Genomic DNA, 19889 nt, shown 5'->3' with positions numbered 1-19889 from the left:
TCACTATGTGCCTATTTATTAGTATCTTAATTTCCCTTTAGGCACTGAAACCACTGAGCCAATTCTTAAGAAGCCATAGAGAATCAATATTTAAAGTGAATAGAAGTTTTATTAATTTAATGTTTACAAAAAAGTGTATCAGTCATGTGGGTGTGTATTAAAATATGCATCTCGCCTATTATATAGAGAATGAATTCCAAGTAGAAAAAGTGAAAAAGAAAAAAAGGCTGCAGGAAAGGTGTGATTCAGCGGTGGTAAAGAAATCAAAATAAAGCAGGTACATCTAAAATGTGTTTTAGGGGTAAAAACAAACAATTGCAGGTGGATTTGGATGGGGTGAGTTTCTGGCTTGAACAGCCTTTTAGTTGGTAGTAACATTTTCTGTGACGCAGCAGGCTGGAGAGGGACAGTTTGGGGTATGGGCACATATAGGAAAAAAGAGTCTAATTCTTAAAAACCCAGTGTTTTAAAAACCCATATCCCTGAGGGGGTATCAACACGTAGCCGAACATCTGAATGTGGAGCACGTAAGAAAGGTCTGGAGACATTCAGAAACTGCCAACGTGCGATGACACCTAAAGTAACAGGAAGCTTGGTGGAAAGAGAGTTTGGGGCCCAAACTGAGCCCCAAGAGAATGCAGAATACAGATATTGGGTAGAGAAGGAACAACCAGATGAGCAGGCTTAGAAACAGTGGCCAAGAACAGGAAAAAGCAGGAGTTTCCTGGTAGAAGAAAGTAACAGGAAAAAAGGCATTGGTATGGCAGAAGGAAGGGAGAAAGAAGCACTGGAAAAGGAGAGAAAATTGGTTGTGTTAAAAAGTTGGTAAGATGCTGGTAAGACAAAGATAAAGTACTAAGTACTGAACTTGTCAGTGTGACCATGGGTAGCGTAACCACGCCCCCTAGTTTTCCTGGGCCAGTCCCAGGATGTGCACAAGCCCTCATCCAGTTCGTGTCTAGAGCAGTGGTTAGCATAGTGTATCTACTTGCACTTTCAAAATAGCCTCCTTTGGATAATTATACGGTCATACTAGTTATTAGAGAACAAAGCAAGAGCAGTTTCCACGAAAGAATGGGGCTGGAAGCCAATTATAAAGGATAAAAGATGGATTAGGAAGTTATGAAATAAATACACTACATATGTGATAACTCTTTGAAGACGTTACACTATGAACAAGAGCAGAGGAATGGGGAAGTAATTAGGTAACTGGATCTTATGCATTTCAAAAATAAACTCTAAAATCACTCAATGATGATTCTTCGGAAAAAAACCTGGGTGATTTCCAAAGTCAAATTCACCTGTGCCATAAATTTGCAGAGTAAATAGCAGTGTGGTTTAAGGAAAAGACTTGTAGGCTAAGAGCAATAATCAAACACTCTCTAAGTGTGGCCCTGGTTTAGAGCAGGAAATGAAACTCTCCAGGACCCAAAGCAGGAGGGTGTGCAGTGTCCTCATTCAAGAGGACAGGTTATGATAAGCTGGATGGTGGTGCCCAGAACCTGGAACCTGCACCTTTTACCTTACACAGAATAGAAAAGGGGTCTTCGCTAATGGGATAACATTAAGGATTTTGAGATTGGGAGATTACCTTGGATTATGTGGATGGGCTCTAAATGCAATCACACGTGTCCTTACAAAAAAGAGGCAAGGGGGTGATTTGACACAGACACAAAAGAGGAGGAGGCACTGTAACAATGGTAGAAATTGGAGTGACGTGACCACAAACCAGAGAATGTCAGCAGTCACCAGAAGCTGGAAGAGGCAAAGAATGGATTCTCCCCTAGAGATTCAGCTACACTGAAGCTCTGCTGACATCCTGATTTCAACCCAGATTTGAAACTCTGGCTTGCAGAACTGTGGGAAAATACATTTCTGTTGTTTGAAGCCATTAAATTTGTGGCAATTTGTCACAGCAGCCACAGGAAACCAATATGCCAAGACTGAGTAAAACTCAACACAAGACCAGGAAGTCTAAAATGCAATGAAAAAAAGAGACAAACGCCCAATCTAAAGAGATTAGAGGAGGTATCTTGGTAGAGATAAGGAGATGGAGTCAAAAATTTCAATGTTACTGGACAGACAATTTGGGTTCAAGTGTATAAAGGTATAGCTGGTAGGTCAGAGTCCTTGGCTATTGTCTAGATCAGATCAGATCACAACTGTGGTGGTTTTATAAGGACCCTTCAGGTTTGGCAACTCAGAGCACAAACCTGGAATGATCCAGTTCCCAATCAAAAGAATTAGTCCTTAAATTGAAAGCAGGACTTCAAAAATATGTTTCTACACCCATGTTCATAGCAGCATTATTCACAACAGCTAAAACTATGGAAACAACCCATATGTCCATTGACAGATGATTGGATAAGCAAAATTTATACACATACAATGGAATATTACTCAGTCATGACAAAGGAAGACAATTCTGACACATGCTATGGCACAGATCAATCCTGAAGATACTATGCTAAATGAAATAAAGCCAGTCACAAAAGGACACATACTGTATGATTCCATCTATATGAGATATTTAGAGTAGCCAAAATCACAGAGACAGAAAGTGTAATGGTGGTTCCCAGGGGCTGGGGGGAAAAGAGAAGGGGGAGTTACTGTGTAATGATTGTAGAGTTTCAGTTTTACAAAAATGAAAAGAGTTATGGAGATGGATGGCGGTGATGGCTGCATGAGAATGTGGAAGTATTTAATACCACTGAACTGTACCCTTTAAAAAGAATGAAGAGGGTACATTTTATGTAATGTGTATTTCATGTAACACGATAAAAAGTGGTTTTAAAAAATTAGTCTTTAGAGTTACCAACCTCTGGGTCTTGAATAGGTATCTACCCTCTCTGAGTTTGAGTTTATTTTCTTTTCACCTGTAACAGGAAGGTAATGATACCTAGCTTACCCACCTCAGAGATTTCTTATGTGGACTGAACCAGACACCAAATACAAAGACACTTTATAAGGTATAAAGTGCTACTTTACAGCTTACAAAGCTATTGCGGCATTAATTATCAATATTTGTGCCCAGAAAACTGTGACCTACCTATCCTTTAAGATTAAAATACAAGCAAGAGGAGGGATCTGTAGGGGATTTTTACTGGAAATTCCACACCTGATTAGGATCCAAGGCCCTTCCAAGGATTTCTACCAACTTTTAGAGGAGTGGAGTCGGAAACACTGACTCAAGTTGTCTGCGGGCAGTCAGCCTCTGTTGGGTATCTCGTTGACTCAGCCACTTTCTCATTAAAAACGAAAAAGTATCAGAGGTGGACTTCACGTGAGATGGGACTGCAGACAGGAAGGAAGGAGAAGGCTAGGAGGGTTTTACTTAATTGTACCAATTTAAACAGTCCAATTTGAAAATACGCTGTAGCCACTGTATCAGAAGGAAAGACCCACGGACCTGAAACGGTGCCTTATACTGTCTCCCGGGCCCCGCCCCCTGGCCTCCCCCTCCTCGTCTCTCTGGTCTCTCTGTTCTGCTCTCTTACTCACTTCCAGGTGCAAAAACAGAAATCCCTCTCATCCTTCCCTTCAGGGAAGCACCACCAGCTCTTAGATGGTCAGCGTATTGCTGATGGAGCCCCAGGCTTCTATCTCCTGACCCAGTTAATCAAGCCTCTGTCTCCCTGAAGACCATTTCTTCTGTAGAAGGAACCCTGCGCCCAGCTGTCAGACTGCCTCTCCTGCTACGGGTGATGCTAAATGAAAACCGTGTCCTGGAATTCTCTTCTCACATTTATCCAAGTGTGAGGGAAGACCTCCGGGCCAGACTTGGCAGCAAGCAACAAGATTCCTTCCTCCCCTGGATTCTCTTGGGTCAAGTCAGGCCCCTCTTTGGACCACAGCTATGGGAGGTAACTCCTTTCAGACTAAATGTTTGGCCTTTTCACCGGTGCTGCATACACCAATGGCCTTTCAATATGGCCTTACACACGGAGGTCAAACTGACTGACTGAACAAATGAATGAATGGATTTACTGAATAAATGAATAAATTTGATTACATTTTATATTGTATCAAGTATGAAAAAAATAAAGTATCACATGACGTTAAGACCCAAATATTTGGTAAACATTAAAATATTTATAAATTTTGAGTATAGCCTATTGTTCAATTCTGATTTATTTCAGCATTAAAGGTGGGGCTCAGGTTTTCCAAATTTGAGCTGTTTTCCCAACGTTTCACAAGAGTTTGACTTCCTCTAACAATAAATTCAATAATATAATACACACTAATGAAATTAAACACTCATGATGTGCACATGCTGTGTTAAGACCCGGGGTACATCATCTCATTTTACATAAAGTGACACTTTGATGCATGAAACACTATTACTGCTAGTTTACTGATGAGGAAATTGAAACTAGGGTAATGATGTATTTTGCCACAAGTCACCTAATTAGTGTCGAGCTGGACCTTGAACCCACTTCTGTCAGCTCTAAAATATGTGCTTTTTATCACCAAATTGAGTAACACGCAACTGTTAGTCTTAAGGAATTCCTGGAGAGTGTTTCTCAAAATTGAGTGATTATAAAATTTACCTGGAACTCTTATTAAAATACCAAACCCTAGGCTCCAAATTCTAGAGATACTGATTCAGTTAGTCTAGTCCTTGAATCTGTCATTTTAACAAGCTCCCTAGTTGGTTTGTGTTCTCATAATGTAACCAAGCAGGACCCCATGGGGCCCTCCTGGGACAGACCCCCACCCCCACCCCCACCCTCCTCCTCTGCCTGCCTCTTGTTTGTAAAAAGAAAAAATAAAAACAAAACAAAAAAACCATCTTTAGTCTCTCAGGCCTTCCCCAAGTTCCAAGGAATAAATTTAATCAGAGAAGTGAGAAAATACAGAAGCAAAGAGAAACAGTCAAAGAAGACAAAACGATAGTAGTTTAGCCATTAAACCAAGTTGAGGACCTTTAGTTCCTCCTCAAAGGCTACAGATGATATTCGGAGCCATATCCTTGGAGCTGTTTTGCAGACACTGAAACCTTCACTAGGTGAAAGGAGTTAACTGTATGCTGCCCACAAACACACAGACCCCAGACCCGGCGGAACCAGAAGGCTGATCATGGTGACTCCCAATGACCTCACCACCAACAGTCAGCGGAATGTCCACGAGCTGATCGTGCACCCCACCCCACCCTCCCACCCAGTCTTTAGGAACTTCTCCCTGAAAGCCATCAGGGAGTTCATGGCCGGTAAGCACTGGCTGCCCCGGGCTCCTCCTCACCTGGCATCCTGCAATGATCTGCGCTCTCCTTCGCTACAACCCGGTGTCAGCAGACTGCCTTCATGGCACACGGGTGAGCGGACCCACGTCTGGTTCTGTAGCAGTAACATGTGTCAGTAAGAACTCTGTCTGCTGTACTCAACAGGAAATCCAATTTAAACTCCTTTCTTAAATATAAAAAAAAAAAAACTACACTGGCTCGGGTACCTGAACAATTTAGGGTAGACTCACTGCACTCACATCTTTCATTTTCAGGTTGCACCAGGAAGATACAATGAGAGGTAACTGCTTCCTGGATACCACAAACAGTAGTTCCGGGATTGTCTTTCATTGGACAGGTGTGAATCATGGGTCCATCCCTGAACCAATCGCCGTAATTAAATGGTTGGAATTTGCTATGTTCTTAGTCTTGTTCACTCACTCCTCTCCCAAAGCCCAGGGGTGATGTCAATTGTCTTGAAGCCCATGGGAGGAGCATACATGAGGGGAGGTGCCATGTCTCATTATCAGAAGGAAGTAGAAATGGACGCAGGGTAGCAAAAAAAAAAAAAAAAAGACGACTTCTCTAGGTAACATGAAAGGTCGCTAAGAATAAACTATGTCATCTGTTTTAAGAAACTATCAAAATCATATGACTGGAAAGTTTTTCTTATCATGGCAAAGATATTTTGATTGCTAAGCCACTGCCCTCCAAACCTATATATTCAGACAAATTATTTCACAAAATCATCAATATTATTCATATTATCTGTGTGTCTCAAGTAGACACATTTTCTTATATTCCTGGACACATTCTTACCCAATGCAGGAGGAAGGGAAAATGGACCAAAATGCATCTTCTCATTTTTGCACAATTCTTCTGCTTTAAAAATTTTTTAAGTAATCTTATTTTCTTTGTAAAGTTCACTGCATTCATGTTAAATTATAAAGTGAGCTTTTGGAAATTTATATGTTGGAGTTTTTGCTTCAGTTTCAAGAAGGAAAATGTTTACTGAATTAAGATGAAATCGCTGTACTGCTTATTCACAACTCTCAGTTCAAGCTGGCTGTGCTTCCTCACTGAGTGTTCCTTAAAATATAACTTCATAGCCACCTGGATTCCGTGCTTCTTGCAGATACTTCTTGTAGATAAATGGTTTCTTAATGACTCTTTCAATCCCAAAGAATGTGTTAGACTCCAAAATTATGTGTTTAGGTAACAACCCAGTTTGATTCCTGCATCTTCTCTACCTATAACTGCATTTCAAAATTTTAAGTACACCAGAGTATTTTTCTAAGAAGTTCCAAGTCCTGAGAAAAAGCATAGTCAATATTATTGTTCTTCATTATTATTACTGTATATATAATAACATATGTTATTGTTCTAGTCTAGTTTTTGAAGTGGCTGCTATCCAATCTGCTCCTTGGTCTTCAACTCTTGTTTTGTACCTCTGGAGGTACATCAATCACCAAGGGAATATTAATTTTCACATGTTAAGTAAAGATAAAGTATCAACCTATGGTTTTCTTCAGGTTATAATGAAATCAGGTCTAGAATAAAAATAGAGGGTTCTGGAAATCACCTGAAGATTTCTCATATAAGAGAAGATCTTACGTTAATCCTTTCTACAGATGTCTGTTCATATAAGTATTTAATTAAATAGAGATAATGTTGTTTAAAGAATATTAGCTAAGACTATGCTACAGGTATGAACTATAAACTTACGTATTTATGGATATGCCCCCGTTACATCTGTTTCCTTCCCTGCGAGCTTGTATTTTTATGTTACTACCAGATAAAAACATGAATTAGAGAGATTATTTCAGGTAATGACTTTGAACACCTATGAACTTCAGAGTCTAAGCCACTAAAAGCAGAGTGCCCGAACATCACTTTCTGCATGTATAACCAGCTGGAAAGTGGAACCTATTTGCCAGTTACTCTTGAACATCTTCGAAAGTGCTCAGGGCACAGAATACTCACTCATTCTACACTTTTAAAACATCCTTCAGACTTCTTCCTTCTGCTATTGATGAGCACTGCGCCTTAGTGTAGAATTACACGATAATTTTATCATCCCAAATCTGAAGGTAAGAAAAGAGAAAGGTAAATCCTAATCCTCAAAACATGAGATTTAAAGGCCAATAAAATTGAGTGAGTTGGAAGTGACCCTCAGCAATTCTAGACCAATCTTCACAAGTGTCCAAGGAGGTCTGACTTGAACACTAGGCTTCTAACAGTCTAATGGAGCCGATGGAGGAATCAAAACTGAACTTGAGCAATAATGAGAAAGGTATTGGTTCACGTAGTCAAACTTCAAGAACATCAGAAAGCACGTGTGCAAACCAGGGTCACTGGTGCAAAAAGTGCTCCCTCAGATCAGTTGTTCCACCAAGAACAGAACACGTCTGCAGCTGGTGCTGGACCGGACCCTCCCAGCCTCGCACCAGCTCCAGTTCACACAATGCCTGGGAAGAGCTCCTCGACCTCCTCTGGGGAATGTGCCATTGCTTGGACCCAGCACTATGAGCAGGTAGATGGAATAAGATGATTGGCCCAGTCTGGACCAAGCGGCCACTCCTGTGCCTAGGGAGACCCAGGGCTTAACAGCTACGACCAACAGCACCGCTGGGGCAGGTGGGACATGAGGAAGGGAGGAAGCAGGAGTGCGGATGGAGAGAGAGAGACGTGCTCTACAAGATGCTCTTTCTAGGAAAAAAAATGCTCTTTCTAGAAGAAAATATTCTGGATTAAGAAAAATCAACACTGTCTATTTCAGCGTTCTATGTATCAAAGTCTAATTTATATCATAAAAATACCAAAATAAATGGTGAAAAGAAATGAGAAAGAAATTGTAGAAATATATATATTTTAATGTGTGGAACTACGCGTGTCACGTAAAATCTCTGCGCAGAAAATGTTTCTATTTAGAAAGTTTTTTCTGCATCATCAATGTGACTGAAGAGTCTCGCATATCCAGAGACACTTGTCCTGAAGATTTCTGTTTGTTTTTCCCATAAGTTCCCCTGTTTTAGGCATCGGCTATTCCCCAGAGTGTGAATAACCTCCAAATCTCATTCCAAATTAGCATTATCCATCATGAAAAATATAAAAATGTATTGATGCTTTGTGTTCGTGGATTCTTCTTCAACATTTGAAGGGTAAGTACCAGGAGAGGAAGAGTTTCATTTCAGGATTTTCCAATCGTGGCCCGTAGGCTCCCGCCAAAGGGCTGTATTCACTCCTCTAATCCCGTGAGCAGTTTCACAGATCAGCATCCTTTGGGGAATTCATTTCGGATTATTCACTGTGCGTCCTGGAGGTGCCTGGTTACCTGAAACTGACTGTTCTGAATGCATGGAGTTTCTGTTTGCTGGGTTTGGGCCCTGACTTTACAAAGTCAAAGAGGGCTTTGCAGGGAGTACTCTATGGAAGCTGAGAACTGTAAAATGAGTTCTGTATTAAGCATAGCTTTTTCTCACACACAGAGGAAAGAAACACTGAAACACATCATTATTTGCCAATTTGGTGAATTTTCAGGGCTGGGTTTAGACTTGGCTTAAAGAGAACATGACAAGACATAGGGGCAGCTTTGTTTATACACTTCTCATCTTGTAAATGTGTGGTTTTTGTTTTTTTGGTTTTTCTTACGATGGGTACTTGAGAAATGTCTTCATATGACGAGATTTTGCTAAATTTCTACCGTCAGACTCATCCATATGACACGAAGAAAGCTTGGTTTATCTCACCAGGGTTTCCTATATCAGAATGCTGTTCGGCTAAAGATGGAAATAAAGTATTTTGAAATTGCTGGCAGTTCGTTTATTCACTTAAGTATTTCTCGAACAGCTTCTCTGTGTGAAGCACCGTATCAGGCAGCAGGAATACTGTCGGAGTCTTAGCAGTAATAGCCATCGTAGCAATAGGCACGCCAGAAGCATTATGTTTGGGTCCCCGATGTTTCATTCACTAGCTTAGGCAAGTCACTTAATGCACCTCCCTTCTCCATCAGATGTGGCCAGTAAGCCCTGCTCTCCTCATGCGTTTATGCAAGAATCTCTTTTAAAAAATACAAAACATTTTCTAAGCCATAAAATGCTATACACATCGTCGATACGTTATTGTTATTAGCAACGCACCATTTCATACTTCTGAAGAACTTCGTTTTTTCTTCCATTCTTCTATATGGTGCTTGTTCATAGAAGTTCAGTCTTCTAGCCCTTAGTTAAGCAAAAAGAAGTCATTAAAGCTACTTCAACCACTCTCCTCACAGCAGCTGACTCATTCTGATCTGCTGGCTTTATGGGCCCCCTCCTAGCCCTTCACACAAGCACCCCACATTGTGGTTTCTGAACGACTGTGCTCCCGCCTCCAGCCGTCTGTTACGTGGACATGTGCGAAACTGCTCGGGCAGAACTTCTCTGTGGAGTCACATTTAAGGTGTGGAGGGGGAGAGGGCTCGGCCGGGGCCAGGAAGCAGAGCAAGAGAGCAGAGGGCTCCAGTAAATCCCCCGTTAACTGTTGGCACAGCGCTACTTGACCTTCCCGTGGCCATGTAGCCGAGGAAAAGGCTGCTAGGTCCCCCAGTGACGCTGACCACAGGCGCGCCGTGGGTGGATGTGACCAGGAGGTCTGCTGGGCAGTCATCAGAGCGGTCACTCACAAGCACTAATAGGACACATTTGAACCCAAAGAACCGCTGTGCTTCTAACAGCTCGGCAGCCATTATTCAATATGGTTTTTGTTAGAAACTGAATTCAAGTTATTGCCCTAAATTGGGCGGTGTAATTAGCAATTCATGAATCCAGATATGATTTTTCTATGAAAACGACAATTATGCCTTCAGAGAGAAAAAAACGCCTCCATTATGGAAGTTGGTATGTGCACATGGTGGTTTCTAGAATTCTAGTCTTAGGGACTTTTCCAACAGCACGAAAAATGTCAAGAAGATAAGATTATTTTTTCTACTACTTCTTTTAAATTAGTGTATTTTTTTAGATTTATTTATTTTTATTGAAATATAGTTGATTTACAATGTGTTAGTTTCAGGTGCACAGCAAAGTGATTCAGTTACACATATACGTACGTATCTATTATTTTTCAGATTCTTTTCCATTACAGATTATGATAAGGTATTGAATATAGTTCACGGTGCTATACCATAGGTCCTTACTGTTTACCTATTTTATATATAGAAGTGTGTATATGTTAGTCCCAAACTCCTCATTTATCCTTCCCCCCAACCCTTTTCCCCTTTGGTAACTGTAGTTTGTTTTCTGTCTGTGAGTCTATTTCTAGTTTGTAAATAAGTTCATCGGTATCGTTTTTTTTTTTTTAGATTTCATGTATAAGTGATATGATTTCCTATTTATTTTTAATCTGCTTCAGTGAGGTATATGGCTGTACTCTAGGTTGAACAGATCCTCAAGAGAGAGGGGGACTTGTACCCAAAAGAAACTGCTTCTGTAACACGTCTAGCTGCAAAGGAAGGAAGAAAACGCTGCTGTCACCCCTCCCAAGATGCGTAATAGCTGAATGAGGAATAGTGGAATTAGGAACAACAGAAAACCAGTTAATTTATGTAATTTCTTTTTTTAAAAAGTCAGTACAATGACTAAAAATACTGGGGTTTTTTGTTTTGTGGACTTTAAACAATAGTTTTCATGTACAGACAGGCAATCTGATTTCATTTTTTTTTTCAGACATAGCTGAGAAGTTTCTAGTCGCTGCACACACTCATCTGTCTTTTCTATGGCTCATGACAGGTATTTTCCCTGAGCAAACCTTCCCTAGACACATTTCTGAAACATAAAAGGAAACCAACCTTAACTCTCATGTCAAAAACAAATTCACAATATGGGTACTTAATAGATGTTGAGAGAAAATTAGCAGTAACAAGTTCAGTGTTATTTACCTAGGAAATGAAGTTGAGATAGTCACTGACAATGGCAGTTATCAAAAGCTTAGAGGCCATAGTGCAAGACAGTGGTTCCTCTTCCATCTCACTGTAGTGCAGTTCAGAGCAGGGTATTATTACAACCGTCCCACAGAACACCCATGAGTACAACACACACCTAGGTAATTCTGGAAATGTCTGCATAAAAATATAAGCTTGGGAGGAAATAGAAAGTTTATGCTATTAGAGAAAAATGAAGTCGAATTATGTAGCTACTCTGTCCTCTGTGCCTACGCGGCATTAAATTCCATATTCTTCTGACAAGGCACTGTTTCTGCCCACTGACAACTGACAGTCAGCAGTATTATAAACCTGCTCTAGTGTCTTACAATGTTTCCATCTTTCTACAAGTTCAAGTATAGAATCTACATAATTTTGGAATGTATCTGGGCATGAGTAAGGTCCCAAACCATGCCCTTGTGATGGAGATACCACTCCTTGCCTGTGGAGGGATTCTTGAAGGTTATAAAATAGAGAATAAATTGTGTCTTCCAGGGACAAATATTACCTAACTTTTCTGACAACTTTTTGGTCTTCTAATAACATTTTTCTTTCTGCCTCTACCCTTTTTGATACAATGTAATGAAAGGTATACCTATTTCGAAATGGCAAGACAGGTTTCAAAAACAAACTATAAAAAAATCTGATCTTAAAGCAAGAGGGTTCTTATGTACCAACTAAGGTTTTTAAAACTGTTAATTCAGACTTTTGAGATGGGTGTAAGCTGTCACACTATGAACGCCGTAAATGACTCAGGGCTTTTGGTTTCATGAGGGTAATGACAATACCCCCAAATAACAACCATTGATTGGATTATGACTTTTTTAAGTAGTCCTGTGGTTCCAGGGGCCATTACAATCATAAATCCTTAGGTCACTAAGTGAAATTAATCAAAATATCCATCCACTGGTCGTTTCTGAATGTGGTCCAACACTTCAGCTCCATCTGGATATCTAATAAGATTATTTTGAAGGGAAAAAAAATGCTCCACTGCTTATGACCTAAGTGTATTCTAAATATAGGAGAAAACTTCACTGATTAGAACCACTTGAAGGAAACAATTATGATTAGTATAAAACCAACGCAGTTATATAATATTTTCAAAAAGCACAGGTTAGTGACTTTTAAGTAAATATAGTAACTTGAAGAAGGTTAACAAATTGTCAAGAATTCTTTCATGATCAGCCTAATGACTGGATAATAAGCAGACCACTTTCAAAGGAGCACAGCAATTACTTGCATGTTAATGGTGCTTCTAAAGTGCTTAAAATCAGCCAGTCCTACAAAATAGGCTAAACATTTGCCCCACAATCTTAATTGCACAATTAATTTCCTTAGATGTTTGATTTTTAAAGGCATTCTTAGTATAAAAGTGAATTTTATATAATTTAAATGAATTTTCCTACATATCAATACACAACGGTTTGAAATTTCAAAATACAGAGTCAGAATTAAAGAGGATCATGGTGACCTGAACGGTTCTTGATATTTCTGTGTAAGTCGCATGAAGACGTTTCTAGGAGTAGTTGTCTATCTGGAAAAGAGGACTTAAAGTTTCATGCTTTGGGAACCACCATTTGCTTGGATTATACAGTTTACATATTTTCAAATAACAAATTAAATCAACAGATGGGAAGGCAGAGAAGCTTTGGGGGTTGGAAGGAGGCAGACACCAGCGCCAAAACCAACTCCAGTGCCAGGAAGCTGTGTGCTCAGAAGCCAGGTACTTGGTTTCCCTAAACCTAGTTTCCTCATCTCAGCAGATGGAAAGCTCTACACAGAAATGTTTGTAAAGGAAGAGAAGAGCTGATTTACAGAGCCCCCAGCATGGTAAGCAGTAAATAATAAGTATTCAATACATAGTGGCAAATATTCTTCTCAAGTTGTCGTTGGTTTTGTGGTGATATTATGGAATAAGAAGAATGAGAAGAAAACAAAAACAAAAAAAAAGGAAATCTAATGCCTTTCCAGACATGCAGAGGCGCTGAACATTTCTAACATGCAATTCTAATATTTGCTCTAAGCTAGGAAAGAAATTATGTAGCGTGTACAAATTTGTCAAGCCATCCACATGAGTAAAAATGAAAATTTTATGCTTTCAAGTCATTAGAAAAGTAATACATGCAATGGCTGAGAAGCCAGACCCAAGCTCCAGTGCAGCAGTCGGTCAGATGTCAGGTTTCAGAAACAGCAAGCACTAGTTTGTTGTCATTTTTATCTACTGACCTGATTTACTCAAAAAAATTCACGTCATTTGGCTACATGACTGTCCGAAATGAATACAATTTATTAGCACCAGAGAGAAATGCCATCTTTTTGTATATATAGCATACTATCCCCTCTTGGCCAATAAAACACTAACCCATGATAAATTTATTAGAAAACCACCATTTAAAATTCAGACTAACGTCTTAGCACGTGCTATTTATCATGAGTTAGTTTACTCTCCCATCATAACTCTCTGGGCTTAAATGTGATATAATAGAAGATGCTTTCATTAATTTCGTCTGACATAGTCCAATAAAATTTCCAAGGTCTCTAAAACTCAGCGAGAAAAGTGGTAGGTAAGACCGCTTTCTCAGGTTTATCCCCGGATCATCACTCAGAGATAATGTCAATGAAACAGAACATTTGTGCTGGATAATGATCACCTGCTATTAGAATAATACTGAGATAAAGAATTTTTTTCAAACCAAAAAGGCCAAACAGGGATTTTTTTTTTTTAAGTGGAGAGCAGGTTTCTCTGAGAATGTTCTATCACTTACACTTCATTTCTTTTTTATAAATTCCATGGAGAGTTGAATAAAAAAGGTCTCTTTCAACTTGATCTCTTGGAATTGCCACATGTTTGATTCACGAAGGAGTTAATCAACGGTGGTACATCACTGAGGAGCATAAGATCACACAGGAGACTGACCTCAGGGGTTGGGTCAGGCCAAGATGGCGGAGGAGAGAGACCCTGGGCTCACCTCCTCTCCTGGGTACCCAAAGCCACAACTACCTGCAGAACCACCATCTACAGAAAAAGACTGAAACCTACCAGAAGTGATTGTCTACAGCTCTAGACATGAGGAACCACAACGAGGTGGGCAGGAGGAGAGGACTCTCAATATAATCAAGTCTCACACCCCCCGGTGGGTGACCACAGACTGGAGAATAATCGTAACGAAGAGGTTCTCCTATGGGAGTGAGAGTTCCAAGCTGCACATCAGGCTCCCCAGCCGGGGGGTCCTGCCCTGGGAAGACAAGTCCCCAGAGCATTTGGCTTTCGAGGCCAGCTGGGCTTCATTTCTGGAAGAGAGACTTCACTCTTAAAGGGCACACACAAAATCTCATGTGTCCCAGGACCCAGGGCAAAAGCAGTAATTCAGTATGAGCCTGGGCCAGACGCTGCCCTGGAAACACCTGCGCCCGGGCCCTGCTCACTACAGGTCAATACAAGCTTTGGGACACCTCAGATCCCATACCCAACTGTATCAGAAACCAGCCCTCTGCCACCAGCAATCTGACACCAACTCTGGGACCCCTGAGCCGTCAGCCAGATGGACGTGGCTCTGCCTGCCAAGAGTCCGGCACTAACACCCCTGGATGGGGGCAACAGCCCTGGAGTCTCCTGGACCCTGACTCTGCCCACCAGCGAGCCAGCACTAGCACCCCCAGGGTGTCCTGGGTTCCTGCAGTCAGCCACCTCGTGACCAGGCCCCGCTAAAAAGCAGCCTGCAGCGTCTGCATAAAGCAGGGCCCGGCCACCAGTGGGACCACGGGCCAACCAAGCCTCCTATACTGCCCGCACAGTCAGCCCGCCGCAGCAGCAGGACCCACGCAGCCCCCTCAGCGGGAAGCCCTGGAGTATGCAGCTTAGGTGACGAGGGGCGAGTGCACCCCAGGGACACACGGGACGTCGCCTACAAAGGCCACTTCTCCAAGGTTGAGAAACATAACTAACCAACCACATCCACAAAAACACCAATGGCAACTTAATCAAAATGAGGTGGCAGAGGAACACGTTTCAGACGAAGGAACAAGATAAAACCCCAGGAGAAGAGCTAAGTGAAGTGAAGACAGGCGATCTACCTGAGAAAGAGTCCAGAGCAATAATTATAAGGATGATGAAAGAACTCGGGAGAAGAATGGATGCACAGAATCGAAGTTAGAAGTTTTCAATGGCATTAGAAAACATAAAGAACAACCAAACAGAGTTAATGCAGTAACTTTTGAAATAAAAAATACAATAGAAGGAACCGATGGTGGACTAAAATGATGCAGAGGAACGGATCAGTGAGCTGGAAGGCAGAGCAGTGGACACCACTGCCACTGAGCAGGAAAAAGAGAGATTCACCTTATGGGTTGGTCCACACTGTCTAGGAATCTGTGGTGGTCTTTTTGATGTATGTCAACCTGGTGAGGCGCCAGTCCCCAGTCATTCAATGACACAATGATCTTGGTGTTCTGTGAAGGTACTCTATAGCTGTGATTATAATCTGCTAACTTTAAGTAAAGGTCAGCATGATTCAGTCACCTGAGAAGTCTTAAAAGCTCAGCTGAGGCTTCCCTGGAGTGGAAGAAATTCTGCCTGTGGACAGCAGTTTCAGGCTGTGCCTGGGGACTCCAGCCGGATTTTCCTGATGGCTTCACTGACAGATTTCAAACTTGCCCAGCCAGCTCCACAATCATGTAAGCCGATGCCCTGCAATAAATCTCCTAATAATTCTGTTTCTCGGATTGAACGCTGATCCAATTTCCTTTTTGAAAATCGACATTTAAAAATCCAACTTAAGGTTAGTTCAGTTCATTGCATTACACAAGGCCTGCAGTTTACAAAACCCCTCACTTAACAAATATTGAAAAAAAAATTTTAGAAATGATTGACTAGCTGCAAAATCTGTTGAATATTTAAGTCTATGAAACTCAGTGTTTCTAAATCCAGCATGCTCATACGTTCTTCTAAATATGCGAATATATGACCTCATGAAGACTGATGGGACATTTGCTTTCTAACCAAAGTTCTGTCAGCTGATGCTCAGGAGGTATCAACCTGATATATAAACTTCTAACTAAAGGACTGGCATATCCCTCTGATTTGACCAAAATATTGAAGTTTAATCTCAGATTCCATTATTTAATTCCCTTTGGTAACATGGATAGATAAGTTAATTCGTGTGGAGTATAGCTTAGAATTGTAAAGTAAGACAAAAAAAAATCATCTGACCGACAGCCACTGACATACTAGTCTTCGTTAAGGCAGGATCAGGTGCAATATTGATAAATCATTCTAATTTCTTTAATTATTAAGTTGATGCCAGAAGGTAACAGTAATGATTAAATAATAACAAAGTTGTTGATTTTTTTTGTAATCAACACTAAATTACCACGGCTGACTGTCTTTCTCTTTTCTTTCTGACTGTAGCGAGACATCCCCCCAAGAATGAGACGGTGTTATATTACTTTGACAAAACTCATCTGTCCCCTTGGCTTCACCAGGTGACCAGCTCTCTGGATTCAGACTCTCTCTCTCTCTGTGATACTAATGGTCTATGTCTCGGTAAAGAAGGGCATTTTCCTTCAATGTGTACAGTTTTCACCCCCCTGTAGAATTTGGCAAGTGGCCTTTTTCAATTTCTTTCACTTTTTTACTTAAATCTTGAGAATCTGGCTGGTTTAAATGTTGCACCTGCAGCTCCCTGAAAGTTTGCAAATCTTAGAAGATTTGATAAACTTGAAATAGGCGATTTAGGCTTAAAAAAAATAATAAGAGGCCAAAGAACCCAGAAGACTACACCAGCTGCCTTCTTACCTCGTGAGTATTTCCTGACTGTTGAAGGCAGACACCAGCTAAACTTTTAAGCAAGATGAAACAAGTAGAAAATCAGATTTCTCCTACTGTTTCTTCCATCAAGGCTAATTATATGTCAATTCCAAAAATTAGGTGCATTTTAATTGGTCTTTAGAGACCGTAAGGAAACTAAAGCATATTTACTTTTAATAAGTAGTTTTAATTTTCTTACATTCCAATTCACTGCAGAGACCAAAGCTTAATCAACTTTTTTTTGGAATGCACAGGAGATATATAAAAAGAGAGCTTAAGCAAATGTTTACCTATCTCAGCGACTATCTCAAAATAAACACATAAATCATCATAAGCAAAAAGGAGAATTCATTATATGAATATTCAAATACATCATAGGTCCCAGATACATCATGAAACCCCGAACCATCCAATCTTGGTCTCCACTTCTCTTTCTGGGGCAGGTGGAATTATCACTCTGCCTTGATCAACATTCCCTGTGTCTGCATTCACATGTCATCACTGTCTTGCTTTACATGACCTTTCTGTTTAAAATACCAACAGACTCTAACCAGGACCTCTGAATCCCAACTTTAAATTGCTTCGTAAGTAAGTCACCTGACTGACCCATCTTGGGTCCAAATCTACCTGTAGTTCAGTCCACCTCTACTCGTAGTTTTGGCTGCAAAGGGCAAGGGTCATGGCTCAATATTTTCCAAGAATAAGTTACAGGAAAGGATTTGGAAATGGTGGTTTTCAGAAGGAAATGTGAGCTGGATGGGTAGCCCAAGGCACGTCTACCCCACCTCCCTGTCCAATTAGAAGTGTAAGCAGAATCGTAATCACTGAATGTGGGAAACCATATGTTCTGATTTCCTAAGAAATTTTTAATTTACACCTGTTGCTCCAGTGTAATGATAAGTAGTATTTTCTTCCAGTTTCAAAATTATACTGGTTTGGGTCCTAAACATAAGGGTAGCAGGTGTTTACTGAATGGAACAAATTTCTCTTTATTTCAAGGTGGCATTTTGACAGCAGGGTTAAGTAGACCGATATGAGACAGGCATCCTTCACATAGCACTTATATTTAAATTAACAAATACATAAAATGATCTTAGAGCAATAACTTCAAGTCCATACAGCTGCCATAAATGGCACTGAGCAAGATGTGAGAATTACAGAAATAGGGGGCTTTGTAACCGAGCAGGACCCTATGGGGCCTTCCCGGGACAGACATCCCACCCCGTGTCCTCTGCCTGCTTCTTGGCTGTAGAAAAAACTTTAAGCCAAGTAATGAATTAAATCAGAGATGTGAAAAAATGCAGAAGCAAAGGAAAGCAGTCAAACAAGACAAAATAATAATAGTCTAGCCAGTAAACAAAGACAAGAACCTTTAGTTCCTCCTTAGGGGCCGTAGATAATGTTCTAGCCATACCCTTTGAGATGTTTTGCAGATCCAAAAACCCCCACCCGGTGGAAGAAGTTGATGACCAGATGACCGTGACTGAAGCCAGGACATAAGCTGCTTCACCTTACACAATTCCAAAACTGACCTCAAGCGGATGGGAATAAACTGACTCTAGAATTAAAGACTAACTGTACTTAAAACAAGCAAGATGACGCTGATCAAAACACCACATGACCAATCTTCATCATCAAGGAAAAATGTAATTCAGGCATAAAGTATTTTTCCAAAGTAAAGACTGACAGTAGCCTATGTAGGTATGAACACTTGAACATGCCAATGGGAGGGACCATCCGTGACCTCAGGCTCACAAGGCATTCTAGAGTCATAACCAGTCATTTGAACATTCCAGAAAAAATTAGCAATTAATGTTCCTCTCCTCCCTCCCTGCAATACTCTTCCCTCCCCTCTCTGCCTCCAAGACACACATATACGCAGGCGTGTATACCTCCTCCCAGACAAACTAATGAAAAGTGGTGGAATTTTAGGCATGGTAGGTGGTATATTATCAGTCCTGTTCAAATATTGAAGGATGGCCCCTGTTAACGCAGGATTCTTCACAGGTTAAAAGAAGGCATTACTTTGAAGAACTCAGAAGAATTTGGAGCGTCAAAGCTGCATTTTTCACTCTCTATCTAGTCATTAGGCCCCATGAAAAGAAACTTAAAATTATAAGACACCAGGAGATAATGGGGACTTCTAATTTAATGAATTCAAATGGCCTAGGCCATTTCTATGATGGTATACAGCAGTTAATAAGGTGAAACAAAAGATCGTTCAATCCATGAATTTCTAAGACATGGGCCCAGGTTAGGTAAGCTTTTTCTTTTTTTTTTAAACCATAATTTAGGCTTTTCAGGAGCCCCTGCTGAGAAATAATGTCTGTGTCTTACTAAGTATCTCAGGGTTTTAGCTCAGGTAGCAGGCATTCTGACATGAATATTCATTTTTGGATCCATAAGGAGATATTCCTGGATATTATGCTCATTATTCAATTTGCCCCAGAACACTTTCTCAGGCCACGTTTTCGTGATGCAAAAATATCTACTGCACACACACGCACACATCAGACATCAATGTCTGCATAACATCCAGTTATATGGTAACATCTGTCTGATTCAGTTTTTTTAAGATTTCCTTTAGGACTCTTAGAATCATTAATACATGCTGTCAACATTAATTAGGATTCTCCTTAGGTGTTCTTCAGTGTCTTAACAGAAGAAAGCAGGTAGACATAGGAGGGAGAGAGAACTATGTCTGCCTCCCTTTCACCAAAACCACAAGACTTCCTCTTTCAAAGTCTATGATGAAATTTTATCTCTGTCCACTAGTAAAATTTGTCTAATGGTTGCAGTTACGATGGAAATCCACCAGATGGCAAAATGGCAAAGTTACAGGAATCTAGACGACAAAGGGGTCTTCCCTCTTCTGAGGGCTTCCTTTTACATGGAAACAAAACAAA

General features: G+C 40.6%; 1 long non-coding RNA gene across 3 annotated transcripts in view; it reads right to left on the bottom strand.

Annotated features, from left to right (window-relative positions):
- LOC107033654 (uncharacterized) overlaps positions 1 to 19889 on the bottom strand; it is a 347930-nt gene that overhangs the window by 27964 nt on the left and 300077 nt on the right. The window contains exon 4 of one of the 3 annotated variants that reach the window (XR_012065715.1): positions 9361 to 9441. The exons of the other annotated variants lie outside the window; for them this stretch is intronic. This is a non-coding gene — a long non-coding RNA (uncharacterized lncRNA). The remainder of the gene's footprint in view (positions 1 to 9360; positions 9442 to 19889) is intronic. 3 annotated transcript variants of the gene reach the window in all.

Source organism: Vicugna pacos, chromosome 30, assembly GCF_048564905.1.
Source record: "Vicugna pacos chromosome 30, VicPac4, whole genome shotgun sequence".
Lineage (NCBI taxonomy): Eukaryota > Metazoa > Chordata > Mammalia > Artiodactyla > Camelidae > Vicugna > Vicugna pacos.
Note: the sequence above shows the minus strand (reverse complement) of the source record. Positions and strands in the feature narration are given on the sequence as shown.